The sequence below is a fragment of the Labrus mixtus genome, unplaced genomic scaffold (assembly GCF_963584025.1).
Source record: "Labrus mixtus unplaced genomic scaffold, fLabMix1.1 SCAFFOLD_36, whole genome shotgun sequence".
Taxonomy (NCBI): Eukaryota; Metazoa; Chordata; class Actinopteri; order Labriformes; family Labridae; genus Labrus; species Labrus mixtus.
In genome coordinates this window covers 1-11,616 of record NW_026870077.1, presented here as the reverse complement: position 1 = coordinate 11,616, position 11,616 = coordinate 1, and the positions used below count along the sequence as shown (strand labels likewise).

Here is an 11,616-nt window from a genome sequence, read left to right as displayed (position 1 = left end):
TTTTTGAAGCCCAAATTCTTCATGAAAATGTTCAACTTTTTTGAAGCAAAAATCTTTTCATGAAAATTTTCAACTTTTTTGAATCCGAAATACTTCATGAAAATTTTCAACTTTTTTGAAGCCGAAATCTTTTCATGAAAATTTTCAACTTTTTTGAATCCGAAATATTTCATGAAAATTTTCAACTTTTTTGAAGCCGAAATCTTTCCATTGAAATATTCAACTTTTTTGAAGCCGAAATCTTTTCATGAAAATGTTCAACTTTTTTGAATCTGAAATACTTCATGAACATGTTCGACTTTTTTAAAGCCGAAATACAGTCATGAAAATTTTCAACTTTTTTGAAGCCCAAATATTTCATGAAAATTTTCACCTTTTTTGAAGCCGAAATACTTCATGAAAATGTTAAACATTTTTGAAACCCAAATACTTCATAAAAATGTTCAACTTTTTTGAAGCCGAAATCTTTTCATGAAAATTTTAAACTTTTTTGAATCTGAAATACTTCATGAAAATTTTCAACTTTTTTGAAGCCGAAATACTGTCATGAAAATGTTCAACTTTTTTGAAACCCAAATACTTCATGAAAATGTTCGACTTTTTTAAAGCCGAAATCCTGTCGTGAAAATTTTCAACTTTTTTGAAGCCCAAATACGTCATGAAAATTTTCAACTTTTTTGAAGCCGAAATCTTTTCATGAAAATTTTCAACTTTTTTGAAGCTGAAATACTTCATGAAAATGTTCGACTTTTTTGAATCCGAAATACTTCATGAAAATTTTCAACTTTTTTGAAGCCGAAATCTTTCCATTAAAATATTCAACTTTTTTGAAGCCGAAATCTTTTCATGAAAATGTTCAACTTTTTTGAATCTGAAATACTTCATGAAAATGTTCGACTTTTTTAAAGCCGAAATACAGTCATGAAAATTTTCAACTTTTTTGAAGCCCAAATATTTCATGAAAATTTTCACCTTTTTTGAAGCCGAAATACTTCATGAAAATGTTAAACATTTTTGAAGCCGAAATACTTCATGAAAATTTTCAACTTTTTTGGAACTGAAATCTTTTCCTGAAAATGTTCAACTTTTTTGAAGCTGAAATACTTCATGAAAATGTTCAACTTTTTTAAAGCCGAAATACTGTCATGAAAATTTTCAACTTTTTTGAAGCCCAAATACTTCATGAAAATGTTAAACTTTTTTGAAGCTGAAATATTTCATGAAAATTTTCACCTTTTTTGAAGCCGAATTTCTTCATGAAAATTTTCAACTTTTTTGAAGCCCAAATTCTTCATCAACATTTTCAACTTTTTTGAAGCCGAATTTCTTCATGGAAATTTTCAACTTTTTTGAAGTCCAAATACTTCATGAAAATTTTCAACTTTTTTGAAGCCGAAATCTTTCCATTAAAATATTCAACTTTTTTGAAGCCGAAATCTTTTCATGAAAATGTTCAACTTTTTTGAATCTGAAATACTTCATGAAAATGTTCGACTTTTTTAAAGCCGAAATACAGTCATGAAAATTTTCAACTTTTTTGAAGCCCAAATATTTCATGAAAATTTTCACCTTTTTTGAAGCCGAAATACTTCATGAAAATGTTAAACATTTTTGAAGCCGAAATACTTCATGAAAATTTTCAACTTTTTTGGAACTGAAATCTTTTCCTGAAAATGTTCAACTTTTTTGAAGCTGAAATACTTCATGAAAATGTTCAACTTTTTTAAAGCCGAAATACTGTCATGAAAATTTTCAACTTTTTTGAAGCCCAAATACTTCATGAAAATTTTCAACTTTTTTGAAGCCGAAATACTTCATGAAAATGTTCGACTTTTTTAAAGCCGAAATCCTGTCGTGAAAATTTTCAACTTTTTTGAATCCAAAATTCTTCATGAAAATTTTCAACTTTTTTGAAACCCAAATACTTCATGAAAATTTTCAACTTTTTTGAAGCCGAAATCTTTTCACGAAAATTTTCAACTTTTTTGAAGACGAAATCTTTTCCTGAAAATTTTCAACTTTTTTGAAGCCGAAATCTTTTCATGAAAATTTTCAACTTTTTTGACTCAGAAATCCTGTCGTGAAAATTTTCAACTTTTTTGAATCCCAAATACTTCATGAAAATGTTCGACTTTTTTAAAGCCGAAATCCTGTCGTGAAAATTTTCAACTTTTTTGAAGCCCAAATTCTTCATGAAAATTTTCAACTTTTTTGAAGCAAAAATCTTTTCATGAAAATTTTCAACTTTTTTTAATCCGAAATACTTCATAAAAATTTTCAACTTTTTTGAAACCCATATACTTCATGAAAATGTTCAACTTTTTTGAAGCCGAAAACTTTTCATGAAGATTTTCAACTTTTTTGAAGCTGAAATACTTCATGAAAATGTTCGACTTTTTTAAAGGCGAAATCCTGTCTTGAAAATGTTCAACTTTTTTGAATCCGAAATACTTCATAAAAATTTTCAACTTTTTTGAAGCCAAAATACTTCATGAAATGTTCAAATTTTTTGAATCCGAAATACTTCATGAAAATTTTCAACTTTTTTGAAGCCAAAATACTTCATGAAGATTTTCAACTTTTTTGAAGCCAAAATACTTCATGAAAATGTTCAACTTTTTTGAATCCGAAATCTTTTCATGAAAATTTTCATCTTTTTTGAAGCCGAAATCTTTTCATGAAAATTTTCAACTTTTTTGAAGATGAAATACTTCATGAAAATGTTCGACTTTTTTAAAGCCGAAATCCTGTCGTTAAAATTTTCTACTTTTTTGACTCCGAAATCTTGTCGTGAAAATTTTCAACTTTTTTGAAGCCCAAATTCTTCATGAAAATGTTCAACTTTTTTGAAGCAAAAATCTTTTCATGAAAATTTTCAACTTTTTTGAATCCGAAATACTTCATGAAAATTTTCAACTTTTTTGAAGCCGAAATCTTTTCATGAAAATTTTCAACTTTTTTGAATCCGAAATATTTCATGAAAATTTTCAACTTTTTTGAAGCCGAAATCTTTCCATTGAAATATTCAACTTTTTTGAAGCCGAAATCTTTTCATGAAAATGTTCAACTTTTTTGAATCTGAAATACTTCATGAACATGTTCGACTTTTTTAAAGCCGAAATACAGTCATGAAAATTTTCAACTTTTTTGAAGCCCAAATATTTCATGAAAATTTTCACCTTTTTTGAAGCCGAAATACTTCATGAAAATGTTAAACATTTTTGAAGCCGAAATACTTCATTAAAATTTTAAACTTTTTTGGAACTGAAATCTTTTCCTGAAAATGTTCAACTTTTTTGAAGCTGAAATACTTCATGAAAATGTTCGACTTTTTTGAAGCCGAAATACTGTCATGAAAATGTTCAACTTTTTTGAAGCTGAATTACTTCATGAAAATGTTCGACTTTTTTAAAGCCGAAATCCTGTCGTGAAAATTTTCAACTTTTTTGAAGCCCAAATACTTCATGAACATTTTCAACTTTTTTGAATCCGAAATACTTCATGAAAATGTTCAACTTTTTTGAATCCGAAATACTTCATGAAAATGTTCGACTTTTTTAAAGCCGAAATACTGTCATGAAGATTTTCAACTTTTTTGAAGCCGAAATACTTCATGAAAATGTTCGACTTTTTTAAAGCCGAAATCCTGACGTGACAATTTTCAACTTTTTTAAATCCAAAATACTTCATGAAAATTTTCAACTTTTTTGAAACCCAAATACTTCATAAAAATGTTCAACTTTTTTGAAGCCGAAATCTTTTCATGAAAATTTTAAACTTTTTTGAATCTGAAATACTTCATGAAAATTTTCAACTTTTTTGAATCCGAAATACTTCATAAAAATTTTCAACTTTTTTGAAGCCAAAATACTTCATGAAATGTTCAAATTTTTTGAATCCGAAATACTTCATGAAAATTTTCAACTTTTTTGAAGCCAAAATACTTCATGAAGATTTTCAACTTTTTTGAAGCCAAAATACTTCATGAAAATGTTCAACTTTTTTGAAGCCGAAATCTTTTCATGAAAATTTTCAACTTTTTTGAAGCCGAAATCTTTTCATGAAAATTTTCAACTTTTTTGAAGCTGAAATACTTCATGAAAATGTTCGACTTTTTTAAAGCCGAAATCCTGTCGTTAAAATTTTCTACTTTTTTGACTCCGAAATCTTGTCGTGAAAATTTTCAACTTTTTTGAAGCCCAAATTCTTCATGAAAATGTTCAACTTTTTTGAAGCAAAAATCTTTTCATGAAAATTTTCAACTTTTTTGAATCCGAAATACTTCATGAAAATTTTCAACTTTTTTGAAGCCGAAATCTTTTCATGAAAATTTTCAACTTTTTTGAATCCGAAATATTTCATGAAAATTTTCAACTTTTTTGAAGCCGAAATCTTTCCATTGAAATATTCAACTTTTTTGAAGCCGAAATCTTTTCATGAAAATGTTCAACTTTTTTGAATCTGAAATACTTCATGAACATGTTCGACTTTTTTAAAGCCGAAATACAGTCATGAAAATTTTCAACTTTTTTGAAGCCCAAATATTTCATGAAAATTTTCACCTTTTTTGAAGCCGAAATACTTCATGAAAATGTTAAACATTTTTGAAACCCAAATACTTCATAAAAATGTTCAACTTTTTTGAAGCCGAAATCTTTTCATGAAAATTTTAAACTTTTTTGAATCTGAAATACTTCATGAAAATTTTCAACTTTTTTGAAGCCGAAATACTGTCATGAAAATGTTCAACTTTTTTGAAACCCAAATACTTCATGAAAATGTTCGACTTTTTTAAAGCCGAAATCCTGTCGTGAAAATTTTCAACTTTTTTGAAGCCCAAATACGTCATGAAAATTTTCAACTTTTTTGAAGCCGAAATCTTTTCATGAAAATTTTCAACTTTTTTGAAGCTGAAATACTTCATGAAAATGTTCGACTTTTTTGAATCCGAAATACTTCATGAAAATTTTCAACTTTTTTGAAGCCGAAATCTTTCCATTAAAATATTCAACTTTTTTGAAGCCGAAATCTTTTCATGAAAATGTTCAACTTTTTTGAATCTGAAATACTTCATGAAAATGTTCGACTTTTTTAAAGCCGAAATACAGTCATGAAAATTTTCAACTTTTTTGAAGCCCAAATATTTCATGAAAATTTTCACCTTTTTTGAAGCCGAAATACTTCATGAAAATGTTAAACATTTTTGAAGCCGAAATACTTCATGAAAATTTTCAACTTTTTTGGAACTGAAATCTTTTCCTGAAAATGTTCAACTTTTTTGAAGCTGAAATACTTCATGAAAATGTTCAACTTTTTTAAAGCCGAAATACTGTCATGAAAATTTTCAACTTTTTTGAAGCCCAAATACTTCATGAAAATGTTAAACTTTTTTGAAGCTGAAATATTTCATGAAAATTTTCACCTTTTTTGAAGCCGAATTTCTTCATGAAAATTTTCAACTTTTTTGAAGCCCAAATTCTTCATCAACATTTTCAACTTTTTTGAAGCCGAATTTCTTCATGGAAATTTTCAACTTTTTTGAAGTCCAAATACTTCATGAAAATTTTCAACTTTTTTGAAGCCGAAATCTTTCCATTAAAATATTCAACTTTTTTGAAGCCGAAATCTTTTCATGAAAATGTTCAACTTTTTTGAATCTGAAATACTTCATGAAAATGTTCGACTTTTTTAAAGCCGAAATACAGTCATGAAAATTTTCAACTTTTTTGAAGCCCAAATATTTCATGAAAATTTTCACCTTTTTTGAAGCCGAAATACTTCATGAAAATGTTAAACATTTTTGAAGCCGAAATACTTCATGAAAATTTTCAACTTTTTTGGAACTGAAATCTTTTCCTGAAAATGTTCAACTTTTTTGAAGCTGAAATACTTCATGAAAATGTTCAACTTTTTTAAAGCCGAAATACTGTCATGAAAATTTTCAACTTTTTTGAAGCCCAAATACTTCATGAAAATTTTCAACTTTTTTGAAGCCGAAATACTTCATGAAAATGTTCGACTTTTTTAAAGCCGAAATCCTGTCGTGAAAATTTTCAACTTTTTTGAATCCAAAATTCTTCATGAAAATTTTCAACTTTTTTGAAACCCAAATACTTCATGAAAATTTTCAACTTTTTTGAAGCCGAAATCTTTTCATGAAAATTTTCAACTTTTTTGAAGACGAAATCTTTTCCTGAAAATTTTCAACTTTTTTGAAGCCGAAATCTTTTCATGAAAATTTTCAACTTTTTTGACTCAGAAATCCTGTCGTGAAAATTTTCAACTTTTTTGAATCCCAAATACTTCATGAAAATGTTCGACTTTTTTAAAGCCGAAATCCTGTCGTGAAAATTTTCAACTTTTTTGAAGCCCAAATTCTTCATGAAAATTTTCAACTTTTTTGAAGCAAAAATCTTTTCATGAAAATTTTCAACTTTTTTTAATCCGAAATACTTCATAAAAATTTTCAACTTTTTTGAAACCCATATACTTCATGAAAATGTTCAACTTTTTTGAAGCCGAAAACTTTTCATGAAGATTTTCAACTTTTTTGAAGCTGAAATACTTCATGAAAATGTTCGACTTTTTTAAAGGCGAAATCCTGTCTTGAAAATGTTCAACTTTTTTGAATCCGAAATACTTCATAAAAATTTTCAACTTTTTTGAAGCCAAAATACTTCATGAAATGTTCAAATTTTTTGAATCCGAAATACTTCATGAAAATTTTCAACTTTTTTGAAGCCAAAATACTTCATGAAGATTTTCAACTTTTTTGAAGCCAAAATACTTCATGAAAATGTTCAACTTTTTTGAATCCGAAATCTTTTCATGAAAATTTTCATCTTTTTTGAAGCCGAAATCTTTTCATGAAAATTTTCAACTTTTTTGAAGATGAAATACTTCATGAAAATGTTCGACTTTTTTAAAGCCGAAATCCTGTCGTTAAAATTTTCTACTTTTTTGACTCCGAAATCTTGTCGTGAAAATTTTCAACTTTTTTGAAGCCCAAATTCTTCATGAAAATGTTCAACTTTTTTGAAGCAAAAATCTTTTCATGAAAATTTTCAACTTTTTTGAATCCGAAATACTTCATGAAAATTTTCAACTTTTTTGAAGCCGAAATCTTTTCATGAAAATTTTCAACTTTTTTGAATCCGAAATATTTCATGAAAATTTTCAACTTTTTTGAAGCCGAAATCTTTCCATTGAAATATTCAACTTTTTTGAAGCCGAAATCTTTTCATGAAAATGTTCAACTTTTTTGAATCTGAAATACTTCATGAACATGTTCGACTTTTTTAAAGCCGAAATACAGTCATGAAAATTTTCAACTTTTTTGAAGCCCAAATATTTCATGAAAATTTTCACCTTTTTTGAAGCCGAAAAACTTCATGAAAATGTTAAACATTTTTGAAGCCGAAATACTTCATTAAAATTTTAAACTTTTTTGGAACTGAAATCTTTTCCTGAAAATGTTCAACTTTTTTGAAGCTGAAATACTTCATGAAAATGTTCGACTTTTTTGAAGCCGAAATACTGTCATGAAAATGTTCAACTTTTTTGAAGCTGAATTACTTCATGAAAATGTTCGACTTTTTTAAAGCCGAAATCCTGTCGTGAAAATTTTCAACTTTTTTGAAGCCCAAATACTTCATGAACATTTTCAACTTTTTTGAATCCGAAATACTTCATGAAAATGTTCAACTTTTTTGAATCCGAAATACTTCATGAAAATGTTCGACTTTTTTAAAGCCGAAATACTGTCATGAAGATTTTCAACTTTTTTGAAGCCGAAATACTTCATGAAAATGTTCGACTTTTTTAAAGCCGAAATCCTGACGTGACAATTTTCAACTTTTTTAAATCCAAAATACTTCATGAAAATTTTCAACTTTTTTGAAACCCAAATACTTCATAAAAATGTTCAACTTTTTTGAAGCCGAAATCTTTTCATGAAAATTTTAAACTTTTTTGAATCTGAAATACTTCATGAAAATTTTCAACTTTTTTGAATCCGAAATACTTCATAAAAATTTTCAACTTTTTTGAAGCCAAAATACTTCATGAAATGTTCAAATTTTTTGAATCCGAAATACTTCATGAAAATTTTCAACTTTTTTGAAGCCAAAATACTTCATGAAGATTTTCAACTTTTTTGAAGCCAAAATACTTCATGAAAATGTTCAACTTTTTTGAAGCCGAAATCTTTTCATGAAAATTTTCAACTTTTTTGAAGCCGAAATCTTTTCATGAAAATTTTCAACTTTTTTGAAGCTGAAATACTTCATGAAAATGTTCGACTTTTTTAAAGCCGAAATCCTGTCGTTAAAATTTTCTACTTTTTTGACTCCGAAATCTTGTCGTGAAAATTTTCAACTTTTTTGAAGCCCAAATTCTTCATGAAAATGTTCAACTTTTTTGAAGCAAAAATCTTTTCATGAAAATTTTCAACTTTTTTGAATCCGAAATACTTCATGAAAATTTTCAACTTTTTTGAAGCCGAAATCTTTTCATGAAAATTTTCAACTTTTTTGAATCCGAAATATTTCATGAAAATTTTCAACTTTTTTGAAGCCGAAATCTTTCCATTGAAATATTCAACTTTTTTGAAGCCGAAATCTTTTCATGAAAATGTTCAACTTTTTTGAATCTGAAATACTTCATGAACATGTTCGACTTTTTTAAAGCCGAAATACAGTCATGAAAATTTTCAACTTTTTTGAAGCCCAAATATTTCATGAAAATTTTCACCTTTTTTGAAGCCGAAATACTTCATGAAAATGTTAAACATTTTTGAAACCCAAATACTTCATAAAAATGTTCAACTTTTTTGAAGCCGAAATCTTTTCATGAAAATTTTAAACTTTTTTGAATCTGAAATACTTCATGAAAATTTTCAACTTTTTTGAAGCCGAAATACTGTCATGAAAATGTTCAACTTTTTTGAAACCCAAATACTTCATGAAAATGTTCGACTTTTTTAAAGCCGAAATCCTGTCGTGAAAATTTTCAACTTTTTTGAAGCCCAAATACGTCATGAAAATTTTCAACTTTTTTGAAGCCGAAATCTTTTCATGAAAATTTTCAACTTTTTTGAAGCTGAAATACTTCATGAAAATGTTCGACTTTTTTGAATCCGAAATACTTCATGAAAATTTTCAACTTTTTTGAAGCCGAAATCTTTCCATTAAAATATTCAACTTTTTTGAAGCCGAAATCTTTTCATGAAAATGTTCAACTTTTTTGAATCTGAAATACTTCATGAAAATGTTCGACTTTTTTAAAGCCGAAATACAGTCATGAAAATTTTCAACTTTTTTGAAGCCCAAATATTTCATGAAAATTTTCACCTTTTTTGAAGCCGAAATACTTCATGAAAATGTTAAACATTTTTGAAGCCGAAATACTTCATGAAAATTTTCAACTTTTTTGGAACTGAAATCTTTTCCTGAAAATGTTCAACTTTTTTGAAGCTGAAATACTTCATGAAAATGTTCAACTTTTTTAAAGCCGAAATACTGTCATGAAAATTTTCAACTTTTTTGAAGCCCAAATACTTCATGAAAATGTTAAACTTTTTTGAAGCTGAAATATTTCATGAAAATTTTCACCTTTTTTGAAGCCGAATTTCTTCATGAAAATTTTCAACTTTTTTGAAGCCCAAATTCTTCATCAACATTTTCAACTTTTTTGAAGCCGAATTTCTTCATGGAAATTTTCAACTTTTTTGAAGTCCAAATACTTCATGAAAATTTTCAACTTTTTTGAAGCCGAAATCTTTCCATTAAAATATTCAACTTTTTTGAAGCCGAAATCTTTTCATGAAAATGTTCAACTTTTTTGAATCTGAAATACTTCATGAAAATGGTCGACTTTTTTAAAACCGAAATCCTGTCGTGAAAATTTTCAACTTTTTTAATCCGAAATACTTCATGAAAATGTTCAACTTTTTTGAAGCCGGAATCTTTTCATGAAAATGTTCAACTTTTTTGAAGCTGAAATATTTCATGAAAATTTTCACCTTTTTTGAAGCTGAATTTCTTCATGAAAATTTTCAACTTTTTTGAAGCCCAAATTCTTCATGAACTTTTTCAACTTTTTTGAAGCCGAATTTCTTCTTGGAAATTTTCAACTTTTTTCAAGCCGAAATCTTTTTACAAAAATGTTCAACTTTTTTGAAGCTGAAATACTTCATGAAAATTTTCAACTTTTTTGAAGCCGAATTTCTTCATGAATATTTTCAATTGACCCACCCCCCCTTACGAAAAAGTTGAAAAAGACGATACACCCACCCCCTTGCGACAACTTTACTTCATGAACTGTTTTGAAGCCGAAATACTTCATGAACATTTTCAATTGACCCACCCCCCCTTACGAAAAAGTTGAAAAAAGACGAAACACTTGCGAAAACTTTTTTGAAGCCGAATTTCTTCATGAATATTTTCAAATGACCCACCCCCCCTTACGAAAAAGTTGAAAAAAGACAATACACCCACCCCTTGCGAAAACTTTTTTGAAGCCGAATTTCTTCATGAAAATTTTCAACTTTTTTGAAGCCCAAATACTTCATGAAAAATTTCAACTTTTTTGAAGCCGAATTTCTTCATGAATATTTTCAACTTTTTTGAAGCCCAAATACTTCATGAAAATTTTCAATTGACCCACCCCCCCTTACGAAAAAGTTGAAAAAAGACGAACCACCCCCCCTTGCGAAAACTTTTTTGGAGCCAAATTTCTTCATGAAAATTTTCAACTTTTTTGAAGCTGAATTTCATCATGAAAATTTTCAACTTTTTTGAATCCGAATTTCTTCATGAAAATGTTTCACTTTTTTGAAGCCGAAATACTTCATGAAAATTTTGGACATCTGAATATGTCTCTATATGATAAAAAAAAAAACATATGATCAAAAAAATGAAAAAGCTTACAGCACCTGGTATTCCCAGGCGGTCTCCCATCCAAGTACTAACCAGGCCCGACCCTGCTTAGCTTCCGAGATCGGGCGTGTTCAGGGTGGTATGGCCGTAAGCCATTATTGTGTGCAGAAAGGGGCCTTTTAAAGATGTCATGCCCTTGATTCTGGCTGAATTTTTGGACATGTGAATATTTCTCTATATGATAAAAAAAAAACATGTGATCAAAAAAATGAAAAAGCTTAAAGCACCTGGTGTTCCCAAGCGGTCTCCCATCCAAGTACTAACCAGGCCCGACCCTGCTTAGCTTCCGAGATCGGACGAGTTCAGGGTGGTATGGCTGTAAGCCATTATTGTGTGCAGAAAGGGGCCTTTTAAAGATGTCATCCCATTGATTCTGGCTGAATTTTTGGACATGTGAATATGTCTCTATATGATAAAAAAAAAAACATATGATCAAAAAAATGAAAAAGCTTACAGCACCTGGAATTCCCAAGCGGTCTCCCATCAAAGTACTAACCAGGCCCGACCCTGCTTAGCTTCCGAGATTGGATGAGATCGGGCGTGTTCAGGGTGGTATGGCCGTAAGCCATTATTGTCTGTAGACAGGGGCCTTTTAAAGATGTCATGCCCTTGATTCTGGCTGAATTTTTGGACATGTGAATATGTCTCTCTATGATAAAAAAAAAACATATGATCAAAA

At 28.5% G+C, this 11,616-nt stretch overlaps 1 non-coding gene and 2 pseudogenes across 1 annotated transcript; all 3 read right to left on the bottom strand.

Annotated features, from left to right (window-relative positions):
• Positions 1 to 10,921: 10,921 nt before the first annotated feature.
• LOC132960296 (5S ribosomal RNA) lies at positions 10,922 to 11,030 on the bottom strand (annotated as a pseudogene).
• A 122-nt stretch (positions 11,031 to 11,152) lies between these two features.
• Positions 11,153 to 11,261, bottom strand: LOC132960297 (5S ribosomal RNA; annotated as a pseudogene).
• Positions 11,262 to 11,384: 123 nt separating this feature from the next.
• Positions 11,385 to 11,503, bottom strand: LOC132960295 (5S ribosomal RNA). The gene has a single exon (XR_009667255.1). It is a non-coding gene; the product is annotated as a 5S ribosomal RNA (ribosomal RNA).
• Between the last annotated feature and the right edge of the window lie 113 nt (positions 11,504 to 11,616).